At 39.4% G+C, this 26,065-nt stretch overlaps 1 long non-coding RNA gene across 1 annotated transcript; it reads right to left on the minus strand.

Annotated features, from left to right (window-relative positions):
• Positions 1-205: 205 nt before the first annotated feature.
• Positions 206-25,589, minus strand: LOC148129899 (uncharacterized). The gene is made up of 4 exons (XR_015750411.1): positions 25,519-25,589; positions 5,535-5,607; positions 1,279-1,344; positions 206-474 (listed from the first exon to the last, which is right to left on the minus strand). It is a non-coding gene; the product is annotated as an uncharacterized LOC148129899 (long non-coding RNA).
• Between the last annotated feature and the right edge of the window lie 476 nt (positions 25,590-26,065).

Below are 26,065 nucleotides of genomic sequence, written 5' to 3' on the forward strand. Positions count from 1 at the left end.
CCAATGAGTTTGGATCTCCTCATCTGACTGCTCACCTGTGTTCTTGTAATCTAGTGGTCAGCTTCCTCCCCATCTGTCCTATACAGTCTCATGGGCAATCCTTGCAGATTACAGAGAATTGGTGTGTAAGATTTTTCACCATGAAGATTCCCAAAGTTTCTGGGGATCAGGGATCAATTCTCACACCACTGCATTGTTGGGAAGACCTGGTGGCTGAGCTGAAGCAAGCAGCTGGCAATGAATATTCAAATAAAACACAACAGGGTAGCATGTTTTCAGCAGATGGGAAACATGTTTGGGAACAAAAAGTTCTGAGAGATCTCCTTTTTAATAAAAACTCAGTCAGGAAACAATACGACTGGTGTTAAACCATGACTGCACCAGGTAACAGTTTTAGATGGACAGAGGTTGGATTGTCTCTGCAGAGAAGTGATATTTGATCCCCCTAAAGGGCCCCCTAAAGAATCAAGTGATCTAGAAGAAGAAACCAGAAATGAATTGTTGGTCTTTTGGATGCATAGCACTGAGCTGTGCATATATTAGTCATCCAAAGCTATTCAGATTAATTCTCCCAAATTCTCAAGACTTGCCATCAGCAAACAAATAGCATTTAATCTTCAAAAAATAATTTTAAAAACCCTCTTCTGTTTATCTGAGCCTACATTTATTTGAAGACTAGTTCCCCAAGCTATTCTGACAAAATTCATCACCATTCATAAATGGAAACAATCATCCTTAATAACAACGAAGGATGTTTTTTTTCCCCAGTAACATTATTTCTCTCGTCTCTATTGTATTCATATACACAGTGTTTTGGTTCAAAGAACATTCTTTGCCATATGTTTCTCTCAAGGTCTTACAGGAGAACAATGATTAGTTATGATTGAGCAACATAGCTGTGAAATTGCTTTAGCCAACAGCAGGTTGCTCTTCATATCAAAAATGTGAACGAAAACAGTGTATTTCAAGGTAATACAATATACCACTTGCAGAGAGCCGGACTCAGAAATCCATGGCCTTTCACACGTTTGTAGATTCTAACAACTTCCATCATTCTCAATCAATCCATTCCTAACTGTCCCTGATACTTGCCAATTCTCCATTTTCCACAGAAGGTTTTTTATTTTATTTTTAAAAAACCATTCTTGCAGACTTTGTCCCAATATTGTCTGAGTACACAATATAGGTAATCCTTGACTTACAACCCTTCATTTAGTGATCCTTCAAAGTTACAATGACACTGAAAGAAGTGACTTATTGTCATTTTTGAAGACTTACCACTGTTTCAGCATCCCCACGGTCATGGGATCAAAATTCAAGTGCTTTGTCAGAGTATATTCATGACTGGAATAGAGCATGGTAACAAGGTCAGCCAAATGAATAAGCATATCAACTAAGTCAGCCAATGAGGACTGTTTGGAAACTGAAAGTAGAAATAGCCTAGGCATAGCTCTATATTAAGCTCTGTAGCTCTGAAGCTATGTTAAGCTCTGAGTCTGTCTATTGAAAATGAAACTGCTTCTCTCCTCTGCTGTGTGTCTTGCTTGCCTGCTGAACTAAAGTGAAACTGATGTCTGTTTCTGAGCTCTTGAGTTGCTGTTCTGAACCTGTAACATGTCAGCTTCTGTTTGAGTTTGCTCCATGTTGGAGAAATCTACAACTGGTATTGTAAAATTTACTTTATATGTTTATAAAGAAATTAAATGAAGCCTCGGTCAACTGTGTTTATTTTTGTGGCGCTGAATTTATGCTGCAATACTCTGAACATGCTTGGCAATTGATTCATATTTAGGACAGTTGCAATCAGTGGTGGGATTCAATTTTTTTTACTACCAGTTCTGTGGACATGGCTTGGTGGGTGTGGCAGGGGAAGAATACTGTAAAATCTCCAGTCAGAGATGGTATTTTCCAGTTTTCCGAACTACTCAAAATTTCTTCTACCGGTTCTCCAGAACTGGCCAGAACCTGCTGAATATCACCTGTGGTTGCAATATCCCAGAGTCACATGACAATCATCTTTTGCAAACTTCTGACAAGAAAAGTCAATGGGGAAGACACATTCACTTAAGCACTGTGTTGCTAACTTAACAGCTGCAGTGATTCACTTAACTGTGGCAAGAAAGGCTGTACAGTGAGATCAAACTCATTTAACAACTGTCTCGCTTAGCAATAGAAATTTTGGGATCAATTTTGGTTGTAAGTTGAGGACTGTGTCAGTGTTCCAACTAACCAACTCCAAATCAATAAACTCCAAGACAAGTATGTCTTCAAAATTCCATTTTATTCAAGTTGTCATATTGGCACATCTGGGAAAACCCAAATCTCAGAGTTCTGGGTTTTCCCTTCCCAAAAGAAATTCAAAGATCCATCCCCTGAACTCACCAGTCCATCACATGGCACCAATCAATACACTGTCCCAACTGGAGACCTTCCTCCAGACACTCCTCTCCAGGTGCAGGGTAACATGACCTTGACTTTATGTGAAAGAATGTTGTTGAGCCTAATCCCCCCTCCCAAATTCCCAGGCACTAAATGTGACAGCCTCGATGCTTCCAAGTTAAATATGGCTTCCAACGTTGACAGACTACCTGTTTATACTTAGGATGGCTTCTATACCTCTATTGTATAGTCATAGAATAAGACCTACCGTATTTGCCGGCGTATAAGACGACCTTTTTGCCCTAAAAACATGCCTCCAAGTGGGGGGTCGTCTTATATGCCGGTAAATACATTGTCACTCCGGTGCAAGAGCGACGGGGGCGGAGCTCCGCAACTTGCGAAGCCCCTTCAAGCCCAGCCGGAGTCTCTCTTCCTCCTCCTCCCACCCACCCACCCACCCTCCGCCCGGCTGGGCGCTGTGGAGGCCAATCTGGAGGTGGGGTGGGGGTGGAGCGGGAGGGTCTCTGGCGGGGCCGCCCAGCCAGCCCGAGCCGCGTAATGGCCCAGGGAGTGGGGGAGAAGGTGGTGGGGGTGGACTGTGGCGCCCCTCCTTCTGGGCAGCGGGGCGGGGCGGCAATTTGCTCCTCCGCTTCTCCCTCCTCTTTGAAAGACTGGGAGGGCTGTGCTTGGGGCGGGGGGGATGTCCTCAGGAAGTTCCTGATGGGACCCCGCTGGGCAGGGCCACCCGGCTCCCGAGCTGCTTTCCAGGGTCCCCTTGGGAAGAAAAGGGTCCGTGGGCGGTGGAAGAAGCGAGCGCCCTCCTCCCGCCCCTGTCCCGTCCGTCCCTCCTCTTGTCCCCTCCTCCCCTCCCCACTTAAGAGAGAAAGATCTGCCTCCCCTGCACCGAGCTTCCACCCGGCGCGCGTCTCCCGGCCAGCGCGCGCGACTTGGGAACCGGCCAAGCGACCTTAAAACCGAGCGGAGGCCAGAGATAGCCGGAATTACCCTCCACACCACACACACACACACACACACACACACACACACACACAGAGAGAGAGAGAGAGAGAGAGAGAGAGAGAGAGTGAGTGAGTGAGTTGGCAGCTGTCCATCCCCCACCCTTGGAGTCCCGATGGCACGCACACGGGGCTGTCACAAAGAAAGGGAGAGGAATTGAGTGCCAGCCTGAGAAAGGCGAAGCTGCCTCTCTAAAGCATTTTGGTGGCTTTGTAAGTTTGGGGGAAAGGGGTTGGGGTGTCAATCAAGAATTATATCCAGAATACCCCAAGTGTTACAACTTACCGTATTTGCCGGCGTATGAGACGACTTTTTTGCCTTGAAAAGCATGCCTCCAAGTGGGGGTCGTCTTATACGGCGAGTATATAACAAAAACTATATTTTGAGTGGAAATGTTGGGGGCTCAGTCTTATACGCCCAGTCGTCTTATACGCCGGCAAATACGGTAGTTTGAAAAACTATCAAGTACCATTCCTGCTAATAGCATAATTTATCCCAGAAAAAGAACTAATGAATTCTTTCTCCACCAAAAGACTAATTTTCAGAGCTTAAGTCCCTAATGAAGGGTGTATTTCTATATTTCCAGAGGGAAAATACTCACTAGAACCTTCTCCTTTAAAGCCAACAATTTCCCAGGTTCTGGATATTTTCTTGAATTTATTTAAAGTTTCTTAAATGTTGCAAGATTTAGAAAACACTAGCCATCTGACATTCGGACTCTATGCGTACCCTGTAACTGTACATGCTAATAATTAAATTGCTCCATACTTCAGTTTCACCTCAATAAATATTGTCTATAAAAATCAGTTGGCATTTACTGTACTTAATGTATCATAATGATTCCTATAAATCCAAATTATCCTTATAAATCTAAATGAAATGCCTAGGTTTAAATGTATTTAGGAAGTTTAATTAATAAAGTGTTACCAAATAACCATTACTAATCTGTTTACTTCAAGCTTGATTTCCATTTCCAAGGGATTTATTTATTTATTTTTGGTTGCGCATATGGGAGGGTTGAAGTAGAAAAGTGTTAAGGCTCCTTTTTGAAATAGTTTATGCAGGAATCCTTAATTTGCCTTAAAAAAAAAAAAACTATTGACTTGCCATTTCCCCCCCCCTTTTCATATCCGTTATATTTGTACATTATCGGACATCAGAATGTTTTGCCAAAAGACTCTGAATGATTTCAAATTTCTGGTTCTAGGTAAAATGCCAATGATAATGAGAACTAGTAAAGTGGTAGCAATTGATGCTATAGACTAGAGCCAGTACTTAGAATGTTTGGGAAGACTTCATTTTCCATAGAAACCAACCACAAGTATGGTCACCTTTTATTTATGGGATGGATAGGAGAAACTCTCTCCTTTAAATAAAACCAGGAGCAGACTGAATGGTATCACATTTTTAAAGGATGAAGTAGCAGATGACTGAAAGACAGTCATGTTGAAATCTTGGAAAGTTCTGGCCAATCACTCATCACAACCACCTTTTAAAAAATGCATTCAATGGAAGAGGAAGGGAGGGGAGGGGAAGGAAAGGGAAGGGAAGGGAAGAGAAGATAAATAGATGAGAAGAGAAGAGAAGAGAAGAGAAGAGAAGAGAAGAGAAGAGAAGAGAAGAGAAGAGAAGAGAAGAGAAGAGAAGAGAAGAGAAGAGAAGAGAAGATTTGGTCCAAAGCCTGAGGTTTATTACTTGTTCAATGGGCCCTGTTTTGCTTTGTTGATTTTGCTCTTTATTGAATTATTTTAGTCTTGACTGTCTTTAATGTTTTTACCTGTTTTAGCTATTTTTATGTTTCCTCTAGTTTTGTATGCCAACTGATAAATGGGCACAGGAGAGTGAATATCAACAGACTCAAAATCTTTCAGATATTAAGGTTGCTATCATATTCTGCCTAAAGCAGAATTCCAGACAAATGTAAGCATTCTGAACAAATAGAACAGGGGATGTATTTTTTTAATCGTTGAAGACCTGAGATTTCATTCGATGACCAGAAACCTAAACAGGGAAGATTTTGTGAGCCTGTGAGGGAAAATAACTTGAAAAAGAGTGGCTGCCATTGTAACGGGCCAGTTTTATCTATCCACAAAATGGCTGTCATATTATAGGTAGAGAGACAGAAAGCACTTGCTTACCAGAAAACCATCAAAATGGAAAATTTGAAATGCCTGCAGACATAATTTAATCCAAATATGGGTCCCAGTAGCTCTAAAAAAAGAAGAGTGAGATCATCATTTCATGCAGTCCTTCAATTCCAGATCATCTCCAAAAACTATGGCTTCTGATAAGCATTGTGTCAAGGTTCCAAGTAACAGACCCAACGCAATCAAAGCTCTGGAGGCCAAGGTGCTCCTCAAAGTTCAAATTTATTAGGCATGTCATATTGGCACATCTGGTGAAAACCCAACTCTGAAAGTTCCACGGTTTTCCCCACTCAAATTAAAAGTCAAAGTTATTTCCCCCAGTCCACATGTCCATAGCATGGTCCAAATCAGTCACTGTCCAAACTCCAGTTGGCTTCAGTCCATGCCTCCCCAGCACCTGGTGAGAACATCCTTGGTTCCCAGAATTTTATTTTGGCTACATTTAGTCCCCAGCTATCTCTATCTCCCCACTCCCGTTCCCACATATGTAACCTGTGTGTGTAACCTACTGTGGCTACCTTGAAGATGCTCCAAAATGGCTTCAGGGTTGTTGACACAGTGTCCATTTTCTGCAACTCAGGGAGGAGAGGCAAGGCAATATGAAAGAATAAAAAAAACAGAAAACGTCTTCACCCAGTGTTTACTAGGTAAGAAGTTAGTCATACCTTCAACTCATACATCAGGTAATTCTCATAAGATTTTTTTTTCCTAGGTCCCTGCTGTCCTTTCTATGAAAAAGTTTGCTGAAGCTTGCAGATCTTTTTTAAGTGGGTGCATCATAGATGTCTCCAGCAAAGGCAAAAGTGATTAGGGGTGAAAAAGGTGCCAGAGTGCAAATTCCATCCATGTGTCTCAACCTCAGCAACTTTGAGATATCTGGACTTCAGCTTTCAGAAATATGCTGGTTGTGGAATTCTGGGAGCCAATCTACACATCTCAAAGTTAGGCTGAGAAACTCATGCAACAAAAGAATGAAAATTGCATCATGCTTTATATCACTGTAGCGAAGAATGAACATCTACAGATTGAATGACCATTCTATAGAGTCCTTAGCAGAGGGCCAGGGTGGCAATTTCAGAGAAATCCAACAAGCAAGTTTCATTTTAAGATCAGCTTGATTAATGCAGAAAAGCTGGATTGTAAGAAAAATCAAAGCTATTACTTACTCCATTTCTGAGTTCCTCAGTATTCAGCATTTCTAGAGCCATTTGGTAATGTGTTATGTAGCATTTAAAAGTTACAAGCCTATATTATTTATTTCTCTGGCACAGAATTATCAAAACATATTCTTTCTCCCAGCATTCAGATTGAACCAGCTTCTGAAACCACTTTAAATTATTTTAGTCAAAGATGTATAGCTGGTTCGGCAGTTGTCATTAACTATCAGGTTTCAAAATAAAAAATAATGCATAAGACACATAAGATTTTGATAGCCTACATAAGCCCATCAACAGACATTAAAGACACTGTCTACATCCACATAATATCCTGGGCCTAGAGACTAAATTAAACCATTTGAGGAAGAATCACACACTCCATTGAATTGTAAATATAATTTTGCAAATAATGACAATTTCAAACCCAATTTCGATTGGAAAACTCTAGGTATTTTTAAGATCAAGACAAAACCAAAGCTGCAAAAGAATCCCTAAAACTATATATATATATATATATATATATATATATATATATATATATATATATATATATATATATATATATATATATATATATATATATATATATATATATATATATATATATAATTGTTTATTACAGTTTTACTACACACATAAAAACTAACACAGACTAATAAAGAGCACAAGTAAGAAAGAGGGAGAAAAATAAGTGAAAAGTACAGAAAGAAAGGCCTGAGAAAAATAGAAAGAAGCTTCCAATTTCCTTTACCACGAACATAAGTGAAAATCTAGAGTAGTGTTTCCTTGATCAATTTAAGAGGTGTGGACTTTAACTCCATTCCAAAAAAGGCAGCAACCAAAAGTCAAAGAAAGGGGTAAACAGCCCTAAGTGCATCATTTCGCATCACATTCCACTTAATAGAAATCTGTAGCTCAGGTTTGAACCAAGCCGATTCCAAAAATGCTAGAGAATTTCTGGAATTCCTGCAGCAGCAATCAACAGATACATAGAGATAAGCCATGTTTACTCGCAATTCAGAAGAGACAATACAAAACTTAGAAAGGAAATAAAAAGACTAGAATACATCCCCTCCACCAGCCAACCTTCAGAGAGGCAGGGTTCAGCACCAGACAAACAATAAGGCAGAAAACAATATTCCAATCAAGAAACCACCATGGAGAAAACCACAATCCCACCAAAACTTTACTCTTTATTAGTGAAACATCTGGAGGAAGAGAAGCAAGTTCAGAATACTAAAACCCAACAATCAAACAGTGAACTCTGCAAATTCTCCACTGTTGCAAACCTCTGTTAGGAAAAAGTAGTTGCAATATGATGTAACTTGTGAGAGCTAATATATTCCAAGACTGTATTGTTGCAATTACTTACGTAAAAATATATATAAAAAACCCCAAACCTATCCCAGTGATATTATGATAGACTGGATTTCACTTAGCTTATATATCTGCATTATTTTTTTCTGCAGCTTTTTTAAAATTGATAATCTATGCATCTATAAATTGATAAAACATTACAGTACAAGAATTGTAACTGAACAGTACACACAACCATACCAACTGTTCAGTGTGTCTGCATATCATTTTATCAATATGTGCTATGCCTCAGTATTAGAAAAGGAAAATAATTAACTGAAAGGAAAACAATTAAGCAGATTTTCAGCATACCAGCTCCATTTAAGAATTAAATACACAGTCAAAACGCCATCCCCAAGCGAAATCAGTATAAACATTTCAGAAGATTCTTACTCTTCTAAAATCCCAACATTGGGATTTCAAAGTAAGATGTTAACACAAGGGCCATTCACACCCCAAATTTTGTAACACATTTTCCACTATTTGTACCAGAAGGCAAGTCAAAGACTATATTTCATATGCATGGTTGAACTTTAAAGATTATGGAAAAAATACAAAACTTTCGGCATGCTATTAAAAAATAAAAATAGCCATGCAGTAGGAGGGTGAGGAATGAAATAATGTATTTCACAGTCCTTACAAACTTTTCATTGTCCTTACAAATAGCATTAATGGTAGTTTCCCCCTCCTCTTCCCTCACAATGCACACGTACATACTTGCACCATTTAAAAAGCTCAGGCATGAAGGAAAAGAAACCAAGGCTCAAAAGGCAGATTGAAATAACTGTAAGGTTGTTTTTTCCCCAAAGCTCACTTTCCTTTCTACACTGCAGGATTTGCAAACTTCAAACACCAGAAATTGTATCAAAAACTAGTCAAGTTTATGCCACTGGCATAAAGTCAATTCATTTCAACCAGGTGGTTCTTTGAAGATTTGGCTGGGGGGGGGGGGACACAATCATAAACCACAAACACAAAGTAAAGTAACCAGCATTTTCTTAGCAGGCAGAGCAGCTGAATCAATTGATGATTGTCAGTTTATTTTAGCCAAGGATATAGTCTCTGGCTGGAAAAATGGGTGCCAAACACATTGTATCTGTTACGACAGATACTGGCTCAGGGGCACACAAATTTGTTGTGAATGTGATGGATTTGTCCAAGATCAAATATGCAGTCAGAGTAACATTTAATTTCTAACAATGATGGCATTGAGGGAGGATTGTAAAGAATGAGTACAGGTAGTCCTTGACTTACAACAGTTCATATAGTGACTGTTTAAAGTCACAGCAAAAAAAGTGACATGACCATTTTTCACACTGGCAGCAGTTGCAATCATGTGATCGTGGTCACATGATTAAAAATTCAGGCGCCTGGCAAACTGGCATGTATTTACGATGGTGTCAGGGCTCCGGCATCTACCTGCATTCAAATCATGAGTCTCTAGCTGCATCTCTCAGAGTTAAAAAAAAAAAGAAAGATTTATTAGGAGTGAACATGCCGGTGCTACCTGGGTGCAGCCAACTCTGAGACACATCATTCATTTCACCCTTGATTCTGGTCTTCCCCCTTCCCTGGATGTATATTCTCCAATGGGACACATCCATAGCCAAGAGTCACCAATTATGCTCTCCAGTAATAATCTTGCGTGCCAGAAGCTTCGGCCGCCTAGCAATTATCTATTAAAGCATTTAAGGAATGCACTACTTCCCCCACTCCCTTTTTGCTGGCAACTCTAAAAGACCAGAGAAATATTTTTGAGTTGACAGATGGCTGCAACATCTCAGAGTCATGTTATTATCATTTGTGATCTTCCCAGCTGGGGTCTGACAAACAAATCAACGGGGGAAGCCGGATTCGCTTAATGACCACATTATTCACTTAACAACTGTAGTGATTCACTTAACAACCATGGGAGAAAAGGTCATACAATTGGGTATGACTCACTTAACAATGGCTTTGCTTAGCAGTGGAAATTCTGGTCCCAATGGTGCCACAAGTCAAGGACTACCTATGCTTGATATACTGTGATGACCCCAGAGCACATCACAGAGGTAACACAGGCAGCTGGCAGTTCAAACCGCCCCTTTATTGCTCCAAATTTCCCCAAACACTCCCACATTTCTGGCAAATCCCAGAGAAAAGTGATCACACACACACACACACACACACACACACACACACACACACGCACCTCAAGCAGCCTCTGGCTGCAAATACTCCAGCCCAACACTGTGAGCACCACAGCTGCAAAGCAAGAAATCCAGAAAGAATGCAAGGAATTCAGGAAAGTTCAAACCTTGCCACTCAACACTCCAGGAATTCAGTGTTTGTTCCTGACAAATGCCCCTCTCCACAGCATCTTCTTAAGTCTCAGTCCCTATGTGTGCCTTGTGAAGAGGAGTGGGGCACTCTCTTCCCAAGTAGTCGGCTCAGTCTGTGTTGTTCTTGCCTTCTCTCCACTCTTCATGCTCTAGGATCAGGAGGGGGTCGTCCTTGCTCGTCATGCCTGAGCTCTCTCATGTTCACTGCTTAGCCTCTCTTGGTCATTCTGCCCCCCACTTCCTCCCTGCCTACAAGCCATCCCAATCCTGAAAGACCCTGGCCAGGCTGGGCCTGGTCCTCCCCATTTTCCTCCCAAACCAATGAAACCACCTCCTCGATCTCCATCTGCTCCAGTTCTGGCTCATCTTCCTCCGCAGATTCAAGCTCCGACGGGGGCATGACATATACATTTCAAAATGTATATCTGTACTTATAAACCTGCATGTGCACATTTTATAAACTTCTCAGTCCTATTTAAGGACTATTAAAATTAAAAATAAAATTAAGAAGGAAAACAGAAAGGGGAGGGAAGGTGCTTGATATCCCCCTTCCCTGGATAAATAAGCAAATTACTTGGTCTGGCATTTAGAGTGAAAGCAGGGGAGATGATGGTGTACTGTATCAGAAGAGAATATTGCTTCAAGAATTTCAATTTCATTTCATAACATTTAAATCATCACCGTCATTATCCTGTGGTCTTGCTTATTACACAGGGAAAGTTTCAAAAACCTAATGGCAACCCGAGTACAAAGAACTTTCAATATTACGGGATAAACAAAGTTAATTAGTTCCCAGTGCATTTAGATACCATGGCAAACATGGATTATATCCAGCCTTGAGATGATTAGCAAACAATTAAAGCTAACATTCCATTTCAAGTTCCTCTACTGTAATCAGACACAACTAATTTACAGCATCAGAGAAGGAGAAATGGGAAAAAAATGAATTCCGACCAAGCTGACTTTGAAAAAAAAAACCTAAATACCAATTAATTTCATCTGTTGTAATTTGTTTCAAATTAGAAATAAGATAAAGTGTATAACTTCTAGTTTTGTAACAGATTAGAGCAATTAGGTTGGCTAACTGGAAAGGCCAATCTTATTGAGAGGAAAGACCTTTAATTTTTTTTTAGCACAATGTTGTTCCTTTAGCTCTTTTGCATTCTCCATCAGGGCAAATTTGCCAGTAGAGTTGTTTCATTTCACTGTAACCATTTATCTCCATGGATCTTGATTCTATAGGCCAAGAAATCTGGAGAATTGTGCTTAGAGATATTATAATGGACAAAACTAAATTTACCACTCCTTCTACTAAAGTAGAATGTAAAATGACTGTGTACAGATAATTACAAAATACTTAGGTCAGTCTAGCAGTCTTGTTGCTCTAAAAAGTCTACGGATTGAACCTTCAATGCTCAACAAACTATGACACAGGAGATCAGAGATGGCAGTCTACAATCTTTTATTTGCATGTGACATTTGGCACCACTTAATCATACATCCAAAATCAATATGCCTAAAATCATGGTATTCTTCAGCCCAGTCATAGGACCAGACTGACAAAGAATCAAATTCACATTTCAAGGTTTATACAAAGATGTTTTTCTTGACACAACCCAATTTTATTGATAATAAACTCTAGATATCACATTTTAGATGTCATTTCATAACGTGCCATGAGTGTGTTGATACAGATGATTTTGGATCTAGCAACAACATGAGTTGTGCAAGTTTGGTTCAGTTTGATGTCTGAACCAGCCACTGTAGATTATAAAGCATGATTTATTAGTTAGCAATTTCTTCGAACCAAGCAACTATTGTTATTTCAGCAACGATTGGAATAAACCATGATCTAGACTAGAGCTCTATGAGTTAACATAAATATGTATACTCTCCTTCCCTTTTTTGCTTAGCAAAATTGTGTTTGTTCTCAAGTAAGACATATGCTGTCCAGCTGCAGCTCACAATGAGATCATAAGTCTAAAATTACTTAGCTGCAACAGAATTTCTAAGTAAAATAGAGTGAAGTTCTCAATGAATATATATGAATGCATTATGGTGTGAAAATAGACTGAGTGATTCATCCATAAACAAAGAATCCTCGGTATGCCCATTTCATTGAAGTTTGTTGCTCCCAGGTGAATAGGTATAGGATTGTAGTGTCAATCCATCTCCTCCTTTAACAGATGAGCACCAAACATCAGACTTTTCTTACTCAGATGTGACCCAACCCACATCTCCTTTGTTTAATCCTTTCCTTTCTACACATTTAATGTTTTGCTTTTTGATAGAAGAAAATTCTATAAATGGAATAATTGTCACATCATGACCATAAATATGCTAATTATCAAATAGGAGCATATTAAGGGCTCCTTGCTATTCATTAAGGAACTAAAAAATAGCATGAGAACAAAACTAGAACAGCACTGGATCAGAAAAGGGATAGAGGAAGAAAGAATTAACTGTGATAATTAGAAATGATTGAGAGAAAGAGAGGTTCAAGGGAGAGGGGCTTTCAAAAGGACAAATCACTACTGTATGTTAGTTGATCTGAACAAAGTTAGGCAATTTTGAATGTAATGTTCCATGAAGCATATTTATTTGTGGCTTCTTAATGCTGTCAATTTCATTTGACTTTATCCAAACTATTCCAAGTGGCATAGTGTGAGAATGAGATGGATGGTACCTAAATTGGATGGATGGATGGATGGATGGATGGATGGATAGATGGATGTCTCAACGGATCGATAGATGGATGGAAGGATTGATGGACTGATGAATACATTGATGGAGGTAATAGTGAATAATTTCTGCCCTTGGGCCCCCCTGGTAACTGTATCTGAAGACAGCCTTTTATATATGTGTAAATTTACATATTTGTAAAAATAGCAAAGGCAAGAAATAAATAAGTAAAGAACATATCAAATGTCATTTATAAATAAACAGCCAGAGAGATGCTTGAAGAAAACCTGAAGAATTGCACTTTGAAAATGCAGGTCTTAATTGCTTGCATTCTTAATGAAAATAGAAAAACAAGTTTTCCAAAGCAGAATTTCAATGCCTGTGTACATGAGAGGGAAAGAGATAAAATCCCACATTTATAATGCACAGCATTACATTTGTCCCCATGATAGTTTGTCTTCTTGAAGCCTAATGGGAAACTTAATGATCCCAGAATTTCACTCTAAGACTAAGTATTCCTGAAGCACCTAGTAAAATGATGTCACCTAAACAACCTTGGCCAAAATCTTTCAACATGGATAGACTGAAAGATGTTCAGGAGACAGTTAGAGGAGACAGCTTATGATCCCTTCCAGTGGTGGAATTCAAAATATTTTACTACAGGTTCTGTGGGTGTGCGTGGAGCGTTCTAAAATGGGCAATTTTAAGCATGAAAACTTCCCTTACCGTCAGCGCTGGTGAGTAAAACAACTGAGGCGTGGCAATCCACTCTACCATGCCTATCAGCTGAGCTGCAAACAAAGGAAATATAGGACAGGAAAGGACGGGGGCGGGTGGGTGGGGCCAACTCCTGACCGGTGCTACCGGATCGCTAGAACCAGTGTGTACCGGCAGCATACCACCAATGATCTTTTCTTGAAAATCTGTAGGGAGGATGTGCAGGAAGGCACCTACTTTTGAAAAAACATTTATGAATTTACCTGAGTTCAGAAATTTTCTTACTTTGCTTCCCTCATGAGAACATTCCGTACAGTGATGGTATTCAATGTTTTTTATTACCGGTTTTGTGGGTGTGGCTTGGTGGGCATGGTGTGGCTTGGTGGGTGTGGCTTGGCCTGGTGGGCATGGCAGGGGAAGGATACTGTAAAATCCCCATTTCCTCCCCGCCCCACCAACCTGCTTTCCAGCTCCGTTCTCCTGTGCAGGGCAACAAAAGAAGACCCAGCCGATCAGCTGGGATTCCAATTAGTTGGGACTCAATGGGAGGCAGAGAATAGATGGGGTCGGGGCCAGTCAGAATTGGTATTTGCCGGTTCTCCGAACTACTCAAAATTTCTGCTACCGGTTCTCCAGAACCTGTCAGAACTGGCTGAAATACCACCTCTGATTCAGTAATCCTCGAGCTTTTGAAACATTAATGCTTAGAATCCCAACCCTGTATCAGTCCACATTCAGAATAGTGATTGATGATCTCTAGAAATCCACTAGTTATTGCCTTGAAATTATGCCCCATAAAATTATGTGATGGTAACATCACAATCTGGCCTCATTTCTAAATGGTGGTTAAAAAAATAAGCTATGGGGACAGAGCAATTTTGTTGATATACTTCCTTTCTGACTCAAAAAAAGGGGAGAAATAACATTAATGTGGCTGTGAAGAAGAGCCCTCCGTCATGTTTCAATCCTGTAAATTGTTATAGAAAATTAAGATCCATTACATTTAATGGACTTATTCACATGTAGTAATTTCCAGAGACATAATCACATTCTGTAACAGCCAAAATAACAAAGATCGGCAATTTCAAAACTTTACAGATTTATGGTATCATTAAGCTTTGTAGCCCATGTTTCACTCATAGAGATGTTGAAGAAACCACGGTCAGTATCTTTTCAAGTAAAATGATGTGGTCTCTCACACATTGTTGGGGCACAAATGGACCTACAGATTATTGATTCATCTCAAAATATTTCTTGCATCAGAAGCAGCAGATGTGGGGAAACACAAGAAAAATGTCTATTTGTATGCAGAAAAAAAAAAGTGCAGCAGATTTTCTTTCTGTTTGTTTCTTTTTCTTTTATTTTTAATGTCAATCTGACCATTTCTGCCCAGTCTAATATTTTTTTAAATTATGTCTCCTTCTGTAGGTGTTTTCTCATTTTTCCAGGAGCGTGCAAATACAATTCTTGCTGCTGTCAAAACATGCACTATTAAATATGTATTCCCTTTATCGTACTTTTCTGGTACTATACCTGACAAAAATATTTCTGGCTCATAAGCTATATCCTGCTTTTACATTTTTTTCTAACCATGTGTGTATCCATTTTTTTGCACATGTCCACCATATGTGGTAATAAGTGCCTGGGATCTGATTACATTTCCAACATTTGGTGGACATGTTTTTAAACATCTTTACTAATCTTGCTGCTGGTAAGCGCCACCTATAAAACATTTTATATAGGTTTTCCTTATAAGTGGTTGCCATTGTCAACTTATAGTTTCTTTCTCAAAGTTTTTGCCATTTGTCTAATTCTATATTAACTAGACTCTTTTCATGTAATAATTTATTGTTATAGATTATCCAGGTAGTCCTTGACTTATGATCAAATTGAGCCCAACATTTCTGTTGCTAATTGAGACAGTTGTCAAGTGAATTTGCCCCATTTTACAACCTTTCTTGCCACAGTGGTTCAGTGAAGCACAACAGTTGTTAGGTTAGTAACATGGTTGTTAAGTGAATCTGGACTTTGCATGTTGGAAGATCGCAAAAGGTGATCATATGACCCCGGGACACTGCAGCTGTCATAAATATGAACCAATTGCCAAGCATCCGAATTTTGATCAGATGACCATGGGGATGCGGCAATGGTCATAGGTGTCAAAAACCATCATAAGTCACTTTTTTCAGTGCCATTGTAACTTTGAACTGTCACTAAACAAACTCTTGTAAGTGGAGGGCTACCTGTATTCTGAGGGCTTGTTTTCATCACTCTGAATTGTATGTGGTCACTCGGCTCCAATTCTATAGTTTGTTTAGGGACTGTACAAACCATTTCTCCCAACTACATCAGGATTTAGAAGCCAAAGATAAGCCATGATTTTCAAGTCTACCTGTCATGCCCTTGTTAGAGTTGGACTCTGAGGGAGAGGAGGAACAGTCAACAGGGAGTGGAGGTGTGGTTCCGGAGGTTGTGGAGGAGGCTGGGGAAGGGCAGAGGCCGGTTGGGCAGTCAGAGGAAGAACCAGGCCCGTCCCCTCTTCATCCTAGGACACGCAGGGAGGAACGGAGAAGGCAACAACTTGGCTTACGAAAGAGGAAGTGGCCATGATCCCCCTCATTGGTTGCAGCTGGGAAGAATAGTATATAAAAGAGACGGTTAAAACACAGCATTGCCAGAAGCAAAGTATGTGTTATTTTGGACCGAAGTTATCTTGGTTGGCATCCTTCCAACAGACTGTGCCTTGTTATCTCCTTGAAATTGGTAATTACTTATCCTGGTCTGTTGTGGAAATTCCTTCATTGTAGTTTGTTTTAGTTTTTTATTTCACCTCTATCTGCTCATTAAGTTTGGACTGTATTGCTTTCTTTTGAAGACTATTTTTGAATATGTTTTATCTCCAACTGAGAATTATTGAACAATGGGGCCAAGTTGGAGGCATTAAAGGACATTTAGTTATGTTTTGGATTTTGTTACGTTTGTGTTACACTCCGGGTCATCACACTACCTTTCCAAGAAGAGTGGGGCCAAGAGAACTTCTGGTTTGAATGTCATTGCTAAGTGAGCCACAAAAGGAACACTTATATTGGACTTAGCTCTTCCTTTTTTTCGTAATTTTTTTAAAAAAATTATATACAAAAAATCCATTTCATTTCAAACGTGTGTCAATTAGGTACATATTTCAAATTACTTAACCATTGTTAATAATATTCTTCTTATTCCACTTAACAACATAGCAATAATCACATTCCCATATATATAGTATGTCAGTATATATATATATATATATATATATATATATATATATATATATATATATATATATATATATAGTATGTAATATACCTATTACATTAATTCCTCCCATTACTCTATGAATACATCTAATACCTTTTAGTTTATTCTATTTTCTATCCATTAATAAAACAAATCCCATACCATATAATATTCAGATTCTTTTTCTTTAATTTCTATTGTCAATCTATTCATTTCTGCACATTCAAATATTTTTTCAATTATTTTTCCCTCTATTGGTATCTTATCACTCTTGCAGTTTTGGGCAAATACAATTCTAGCCGCTGTTAAAACATGTATAATTAAATAAGTCTTTTCTTTACTATAGCCTTCTGGCTATAGTAAAGAAATATTTTTCCTAGTAAAAATATCTCAGGCTGCAAATCTATGTGTTGTTTAATCATTTTCTCCATCCATGTATGTATTTAAGTCCAATACCCTTTAGCTTCTGTGCAAGTCGATCACATATGATAATATGTTCCTGGTATTTGATGACATTTCCAACATTTAATTGGTTTATCTTTAAACATTGTTGCTAATTTTGCTGGTGCTGGATGCCATCTGTAAAACATCTTGTACAAATTCTCTTTATATGCTGTTGATATTGTCAGTTTATAGTTCCTATCCCATAGTTTCTGCCACTTATCCAATTCTATAGCATATCCCAAAAAATTTGCCCATGCTATCATTGTTTCTTTAACTTGTTCTTCTTCCAGCTTGACACCTAATAAATAACAATATAATCTTTTAATTAGTTCCTGTTAGTATTTTATCCAATTCTGTCAACTCTTTATTAATCCCTTCATCTTTAATATCTTTTTCATACCTTGCTTGTATCTGCGTTAGCTCTTCCTAATGGTAGGAGGAACCAGATACCAGGCAGTTATAATCAAGAAAGTGGCTGCATTTGCACAATATTGGAAAAATGAAGATACTCCTACAGATGAAAAGATAATTAGAAAAATCTTAGACTGTGCAGAAATGAATAGACTGGCATTACAAATAAAAGATAAGGAAGAAACATAACATTTTATAACATGGGACTTGTTTTATTGATGGTTGGATAAAAGAGGTAGAAATGAGTAAAAAGATTACTGTTACGTAAAAGTAAATGAGGAAAGATTATTTATATATATAAGCAAATATTATCATTATTATTGTTATTATTATTACTAGCATGACTACTATGATCTTGTATAAGTAAATAGACCCAGGCAATACACTGTAGACTAACACTTACGTATATTAAAGGGAAAAATGTATAAATAAAATATTTTCTAAAGAAGAAGGTGGACGTTATCATGCATGTTTTGCTTGCATTGTTGTGGTTACCATTCTAACATTTTGCACACATGCACACACACACACATACACACACACACACACACACACACACACAGAGAGAGAGAGAGAGAGAGAGAGAGAGAGAGAGAGAGAGAGAGAGAGAGAGAGAGATGTTCTTGATTGTAATTGGGCTTGCAACTTTGTTCCAGTTCTAGAGAATTTTGACAACATGTAATGAAATCAGGAAGGGGATAAAATATTGACTTCAAGAACATTCCTTAAGAATGGTAAAAATACAAAAGAAACTTCTCCTATTGTGCTTTTCCTTTCCAATGAACCAGAGGGAAAAAATAGTCCTATGATGTTGCTTTTCTTTGCCTTTCTTCTTCTGTTTGTGTCTTTTCAGACAATGGCTAACGGAGGACCACTTTTCTATAGTAAACTTCCCATAATGTCAGCATTAGCCCTGAAAAAAATCATGATCTCCCAAAGGTCTATTTCTGTCCTGTGCTCCCTGCTGGTTGTAAATACCCTTCTATTTCATCCAAATATCTTATTAGAGGAACAACAAGGCTATTTTCAACAAATAAGTTTGCACTTTTGCCGTAAAAGATGGCCAGCTTGGAAAAAATCAATGTTGTTCAGCGACTGAAGTTCAAAGAATGCTATTTATTGTAACTGTGGTGGCCAGCTAGCTAACCTTAACTTGGAAGAAATTGTACCAGGCATTTTGAAGTGACTGTATTTGATTTCTATTTGCACAAACCAAATTGGTGATTTAGATGAATGCTTCATGGTCCTCTTTTAACACAGTGGGTCTGGGAACCAGGAAACAACTCATTTCCCTTTGAGCCAGAAGATTTTTCATATTGTCTTCTTTTTGTTCTTTCATGACAAACTCCATTCTGCATAAACCAATTATCATTTCAAGCAAAGTTCCCCATTATGCAGTGTTCACATTAAACAATGCTAAAGTTCCTGTCTTTGCACAAGCTAAATCCCTATTCTCAAGTTTCTGCTTTAGATAAAAGGAAAAATAGACTAAAGGTCTTAACTCCTTTCCTCAAAACAACGTTATAGAGCACTGCACATCAGAACAACTAGACACAAGAACAGTTTTTCCTCGAATGCCATCACTCTGCTAAACAAATAATTACCTCAACACTGTCCAACTATTTACAAAGTTTGCACTACTATTACTGTTAATCTTCTCATCACTCCTTATCACTCATCCCCTCCCACTTGTGACTGTATGACTGTAACTTTGTCTCTTGTATCCTTAAAATTTATATTGACTCCTAGTATGATTTGATTGCTTATTGTACCCTATGACCATTATTAAGTGTTGTACCTGATGATTTTTGACTCTTGACAAATGTATTTTTTTCTTTTATGTACACTGAGAGCATTTGCACCAAGACAAATTCCTTGTGTGTCCAATCACACTCCGCCAATAAAAGAATTCTATTCTATTCATATTTGGGGTTAACACTGGGAGTGATTAGTGACAGATTGTCCCATTTTCTTACTAAAAATGTCATAAGTCATCTTTGTTTTCCCAAATCTAACACATTTAAGTCTTTCAAAGAGAACAAAGCAGCTGCTTTGTTATTTACAAATTATGTGACATTTTATTACTAACCTATTTTGGATTATATTAAGCCATGCTGTAAAATAGAGAGTGGTAGGGGAAGACTAGTTCAATTCAGAGATCCATTCTTCTCAAAGAAGTGATTCAACTGGAATTGTTTGCTCAATCTGCTTTGATTATTCACATCAATTCAGAAAATCAGGCCAACTGACAATTCCATTTTTGACTTAACAATTTAATTCAGAACAGTGATTCAGTCTGGAATTTCAATCAACCAAAGCTTCTCACAGCCTTTGCAGAAAGGATGGGAAGTCTTATTTCTATGCCATTTCATTACCATTTTAGAACATTCCTGGATATAATTTGGAAATAATTTAACATTTGTTTTACTAGCTTTGTGACGTGTTTGTTTCTTCATACTTTTTTAAATCACACATTAATTAAATAATTAGATTTAGGTGCCACCCATCTGTAAAACATCTCCTTTTCCAATTTCATGCATTATTTATATATTGTATTGCATTGCATTGCATTATATTTCTTTGTTTTATTTACCATTGCATTCCATGCAAACTCAAATATTCAATACTTTGCCTATATTTGCCCCAAAGAAAATGATCTTCCAAAGTTTTCACTTGTTAGACAAGTGTAAGAAAACCTTTCTCTCCACCCTGGTGCAGAGAACATTGATATGGACCAAGAACCAAGGACCTCCAATCACCAAGAACAGGGGTGGCAATAAATGAAAACACCAACTTTAGCGTAACAAAGTAATAGACACCAACATGGGAAAATTCTTGATGCAAGGTTGAATCTTAGTTTTAGCTTCACCTGTACTGGGGTAGAGTATGAAAAAAAAACAACGTAAGTATTTAAGAGGAAGCTGGCTTTTTTCCTTTTTCCCAAAGCACGAGAAGGCAAGACAAGAAGCAATAGGTGGAAACTCGTCAAGGAGAGACACCATCTAGAACTAAGAAGAAATTTCCTGATAGTGAGAGCAATTAAGCAGTGGAATGGCTTGCTTTTAGAAGGTGTGGGTGCTCTATCACTGGAGATTTTGAAGAAGAGATTGGACAGCCTTTTATCTGAAATGGTAAACAGTCTCCTGCTGAGCAGGGGGTTGGACTAGAATACCTCCAAAGTCCCTTCCAACTCTGTTATTCGGTTATCCTGTCCTGTGCTTGACTATATAGCCGTGATGGCAAACCTATGGCATGAGTGCCACAGGTGGCATGCAGAGCTATTTGTGCCGGCACGTGAGCTGCAGGCAAACTTATCTCACTGTGCATGTGTGTGCCTCACAGCTGGTTTTTGGTGGGTTTGAGGCCTTTTTCGGCCTCCCAAAGGCTTGAGGATGGCTTCTGCAGGCTTCTGGAGGCTTTGCAGGCCAAAAACTAGTCCCGTTTTGTCACTTCCTGTTTTTCTGAAAATACTGGAAGGGATGAAACGGGGCTAGTTTGCAGCCTGCAAAGCCTTCAGAAGCCTTCCTCAAGCCTTAGGGAAGTTGAACAAGGCCTCAAAGCATCCAAAAATCAGCCGTGAGGCGCAGTGCAGGTAAGGGGGCAGAGGCGGGGTGGGGGTGGGGGTTGCCCACATATGTGTAGGGGGCGTGGGGGCGCACCGCCTTCTGGGTGCTGGCATGCGAGTATGAGCATGCAAGTGTGTGCACAATTTTTGGCGCAGGAGCCCAAAAAGGTTAGCCATCACTGCTATATAGTTTACTTGTCCTCTATTGCCATCTCACCCTTTAAATCTTAATGCTGGCTATGGACTGCTTACTAGCATCTGAAAATGCTGCTCTTTCCTGGCTCCTTATAATCTTGATAAAAAAAAACTGTGGCTTGATTGATTGCTTTATGATCAAGAAAGATAATCAGAATACTAATCAAGGCTCTTCCTGCTATAAATTTGTTAGCCTGTAATATAAAATAGGAATAGCTTCAGTTGCATTAAATGCTTAGTCTGACTTTTCAAATATAATTGTCCCAATCAGACAGTTATGTAGCCCCAAGGAATCATCTCCTGCAGATGTCTGTGCTGTATTGGGGAGTGAGGAAATCATATGATGTAAGGATAAAAATATAGAGATAGATAACATTCCATTCCTGGGTGTTCAGAAAAATTTAAAATCAGCTTCTCAGATTTGGCATATTCTACATGTGTTAAAATCAGAAGTTCAGAAGTCCCTTGTATCTGGCTATGCTGGCAAAAAAAAAGTCTGGAATTTATAGTCCTGAGATACTGGAAAGGTCATAAGACTCATCAGCCTGTAGAGCCTGGAAGTTTTTAATATTTTGAATGAATTTTTATATAGTTTTTCCAATCTGGAATTCTCACCACTGCTGTTTTGTTTGTGCAACTATTCTTTCTCTCCTTTTGTGGAACAGTTGAGCAAACCTTGGGGTTTTCCCAAACATGCTGGAATTGAATGCATAATCTGTCAGTCAAACTTTAGCATGAGTCACTGGACCAGATTTTATGAAAAAAGAAAAGAAATACAGTATGTAATGCAAATTTCAATATGGGATCCTTGGTGCTCTCTGAGCATGGCTGTTTTCTTGCAGACGTTTCATTACCCAAACTAGGTAACGTCATCAGAACACCAAGGATCCCTCACTTCAATCCTGAGCTATAAATATTCTCCCTAATTGTGATGTAGCCTGCATAATAAAAAGGCCAGTAAGGTAAAGATAAAGGTTCCCCTCATACATACGTACTAGTCATTCCTGGCTCTAGGGGGCAGTGCTCATCTCTGTTACAAAGTCAAAGAGCCAGTGCTCTCCAAAGACATCTCCGTGGTCATGTGGTCATGACTAAATGCCGAAGGCACGTGGAATGCTGTTACCTTCCCACCAAAGTGGTCCCTATTTTTCTACTTGCATTTTTACATGCTTTCGAACTGCTTGGTTGGCAGAAGCTGGGACAAGGAACAGGAGTTCGCTCCGTCACACAGCGCTAGGGATTGGAACCGCCGAACTGACGACCTTTCTGATCGACAAGCTCAGTGTCTTAGCCATTGAGTCACTGCATCCCTTTTTAAAAAGGCCCTTAGTTGCACTTAATTTATTTTACTTTCAACAGTGCTGCTTACCCATTACAAATATCAGTGTTTAGCATTTTAGCATTGTATGTGCTCGTCAGCCATACCGCTTGTAGGTTTCTTCCAGACCAAAGGAGCATAGAATCATAAGATTGGAAGAAACCTCAGTTGTCTTCTAATCCATCTCCCTGCTTAGGGCAGGACACTTTATACCAGAGGTATCAATCTCAAGGCCCACAGGCCAGATCTGGCCCACTGGGTGCTTAGATCTGGCCTGCTGGAATGGTCTGGAAATAGCAAAGGAACAGCCCATGGTGCCTCTGCTAGCGAAAATGGGGCAAGGGCAGGGGTAGGTTTCAAAAATTTTAGCAACGGATTCTCTGCCCGGTTGCTGGGCAGGCATGGCCATGGTGGGCATGACCTAGTCGGCGTCCTGCACTATGGTGGCGGGGGGGCATTTTGGCCCTTTCTGGGCACTAGAGACTTTCTTCGAGTCTCCGGGAGAGCGAAAACGGCTTCCCTGGGCTCTGGAGGCTCTCTGGAAGCCAGAAATCGGCCCGTTTTTGGTCTTCCCAAAATTTCTGGGAGGCCCATTTTTCACCCTCCTCAAACCTCTGTGTGCGCCCTGCACTTACCTGCATCCAAAACGGGCCACATGGGGACTCTTGGGAGGGGAGGGATGGGTGGAGCCAGCCAGGAGTGGGATTTGGGGGTTGTCTGAATTGCAAAGAATCTTATCTAGGGGATCTCCCCAATCTCTGCGAACCCCCACAGCCCACCCCTGGGCACAGGTGGGGGGCGCAGGAAGCCCTCATGCACCCCATTTTATTTTTTATTTTTTTATTTATTTTATTTTTGTCAAGCAATTATAAGATAACAGGTACAAGTAAAAACATAGTTATGAATACATGGATACATATAAGAAAAATAAAAGAAACAATAGGGCAGGGATGGTAGGCACGTTGGTGCGCTTATGCACGCCCCCTACAGACCTTTTAGGAAAGGGGTGAGGTCAATAGTAGACAGTCTAAGGTTAAAGTTTTTGGGGTTTGGGGAAGAAACCACAGAGTCAGGTAGAGTATTCCAGGCATTGACCACTCTGTTGCTGAAGTCGTATTTCCTGCAATCAAGTTTGGTGTGGTTTACCTTGAGTTTGTATCTATTGTGTGCTCTTGTATTGTTATGGTTGAAGCTGAAGTATTCATTGACAGGTAGGACATTGCAATATATAATTTTATATACTATATTTAGATCGGACTGAAGAAGGCCTAGTTCTAGGCTTTCTAGGTCTAGAATTTCAAGTCTGGTGGCATAAGGTATTCTGCAACAAGTACTTTTTGTGAAATATTTCTGGACTTTCTCCACTGTGTTAATATCAGATACGTAATGCGGGTTCCAGACTGATGATCTATATTCAAGTATTGGTCTTTTTTATTTTCATTTATTTTTTAAAAATTTTTTGATTATTTTTTATTTTATTTATTTATTTACTTTTATTTTAAATCTGGACAGCCTCTTGCAGCATTCTACCAGCCAAAATGGCTGTGCCATCTCCTCCCCCGCTTCCCTGGCTGGCCCACAGAGGACAACTACAATGCTGATCCGGCCCTCCAAGAAATCCAGTTTGACACCCCTGCTTTATACCATCCCAATCAAAGGGCTGTCCAGTCTAATTTTTAAAACCCCCAAGGATGGAGCACCCACAACTCCAGGAAGCAAGCTATTCCGTTGATTAATTTTCCTCATTGTCAGAAAATTTCTCCTTCCTTCTAGTTGGCTCGCTCTTTAACAAGCTTCCACCTGTTGTTTCTTGTCCTGCCCTCTGGTTTTTGTAGAATAAGTCAATCCCCTCTTCTTTGTGCCAGCCCCCCAGGTACTGGAAGACAGCTATCGTGTTGCCCCCAACCCTTCTCTTTAATTGACTAGACAGAACTACCACAAACAGAAAGAAAAATAGGTCCAGCCTTTGCCTCACAAGCACACAGTCCAAAAATAAAGAAGGAAAACAGTTCAAACATTTATCCAGGCTTTCAATTTTCTAAAACAAACAAACAATGATCACCTGAAAAGCCATAACGTATCACTATAGTTATCTGAACTGGGAATAGATCATGGAGAGGAAGAATATAAAAATTGCTGGTTTCTCAGTTGATGCAACAGAGTACCGTTTTTTCCCCATTTATTCCCCTCCTATAACTTAGATGATGGGAAGGGAGGCAAAACTTAGCTTCTAGGTATGGTTTATGATAAGCTGCCCTCTCCTTGTGATAACCTTCCTTTCTCTCATTTCTCAATATCCCATTTTGGCTGTAGTCATCAACAGATTTTGCTGTTACAAGGAGTGAATGACTTTCAGATTCTACTCCTGAACGCAACGGTCTCTGCCTCCAAACTCAATTTTTTATCATCTGCATTTCACACTTCTCAGATTCCACCCACCCCACCCCCATCAACCCATCCCTACCCTACCTCAACACATGCTTAAACTTTTTTTCCTGTTTGTCTTCTGACCTTGGCTGTAATTCTGACTTACCTTGCAAAGTAAGATGAATCCATTTGTCTCTCTACGTACAGATTCTTTCATTAAATGAACCATCTCCCAGTTGGGCAGTGAGATGGGTGGAGAAATTAAGGAAGGACAGAACCTCCCGCTTGATAAAATCAGACACAATATGGCTTTGTTCCAAGTCAGAGGAAACGCAATTATCAAGCACAGAGTCACACTTACTCTTCGAAGGGAATGTCTAGGATGAATTCCCAAAGGAAGGCAGGGCTAGGATAATAACTAAATTTGATTGCATTCAACTTATATCTAAATGTGGTTAACATTAAATTTAATTAATACTGATAATACATTCAATCTCCATGAATTTAATTATTTCGCCCTGCTCACATTGTTATAAATGAGAATGACAGCCACTCTAGAAGCTACATCTCAGATTTAGGAGAAGGGAAACTTTACCTGACTCTGAGGGACATGAATTGAAGTTGGGGGTCACACCAAGTACAGTGTGTTGAAGGGTACATTTCAACGGTTGATGGAGATGTTTTGAAATAGATAGATGGACATACACATATGC

Source organism: Notechis scutatus, chromosome 8 (genome assembly GCF_049901735.1).
Source record: "Notechis scutatus isolate UNSWTSFEM ecotype Mainland chromosome 8, rNotScu1.2, whole genome shotgun sequence".
NCBI classification, from domain to species: domain Eukaryota; kingdom Metazoa; phylum Chordata; class Lepidosauria; order Squamata; family Elapidae; genus Notechis; species Notechis scutatus.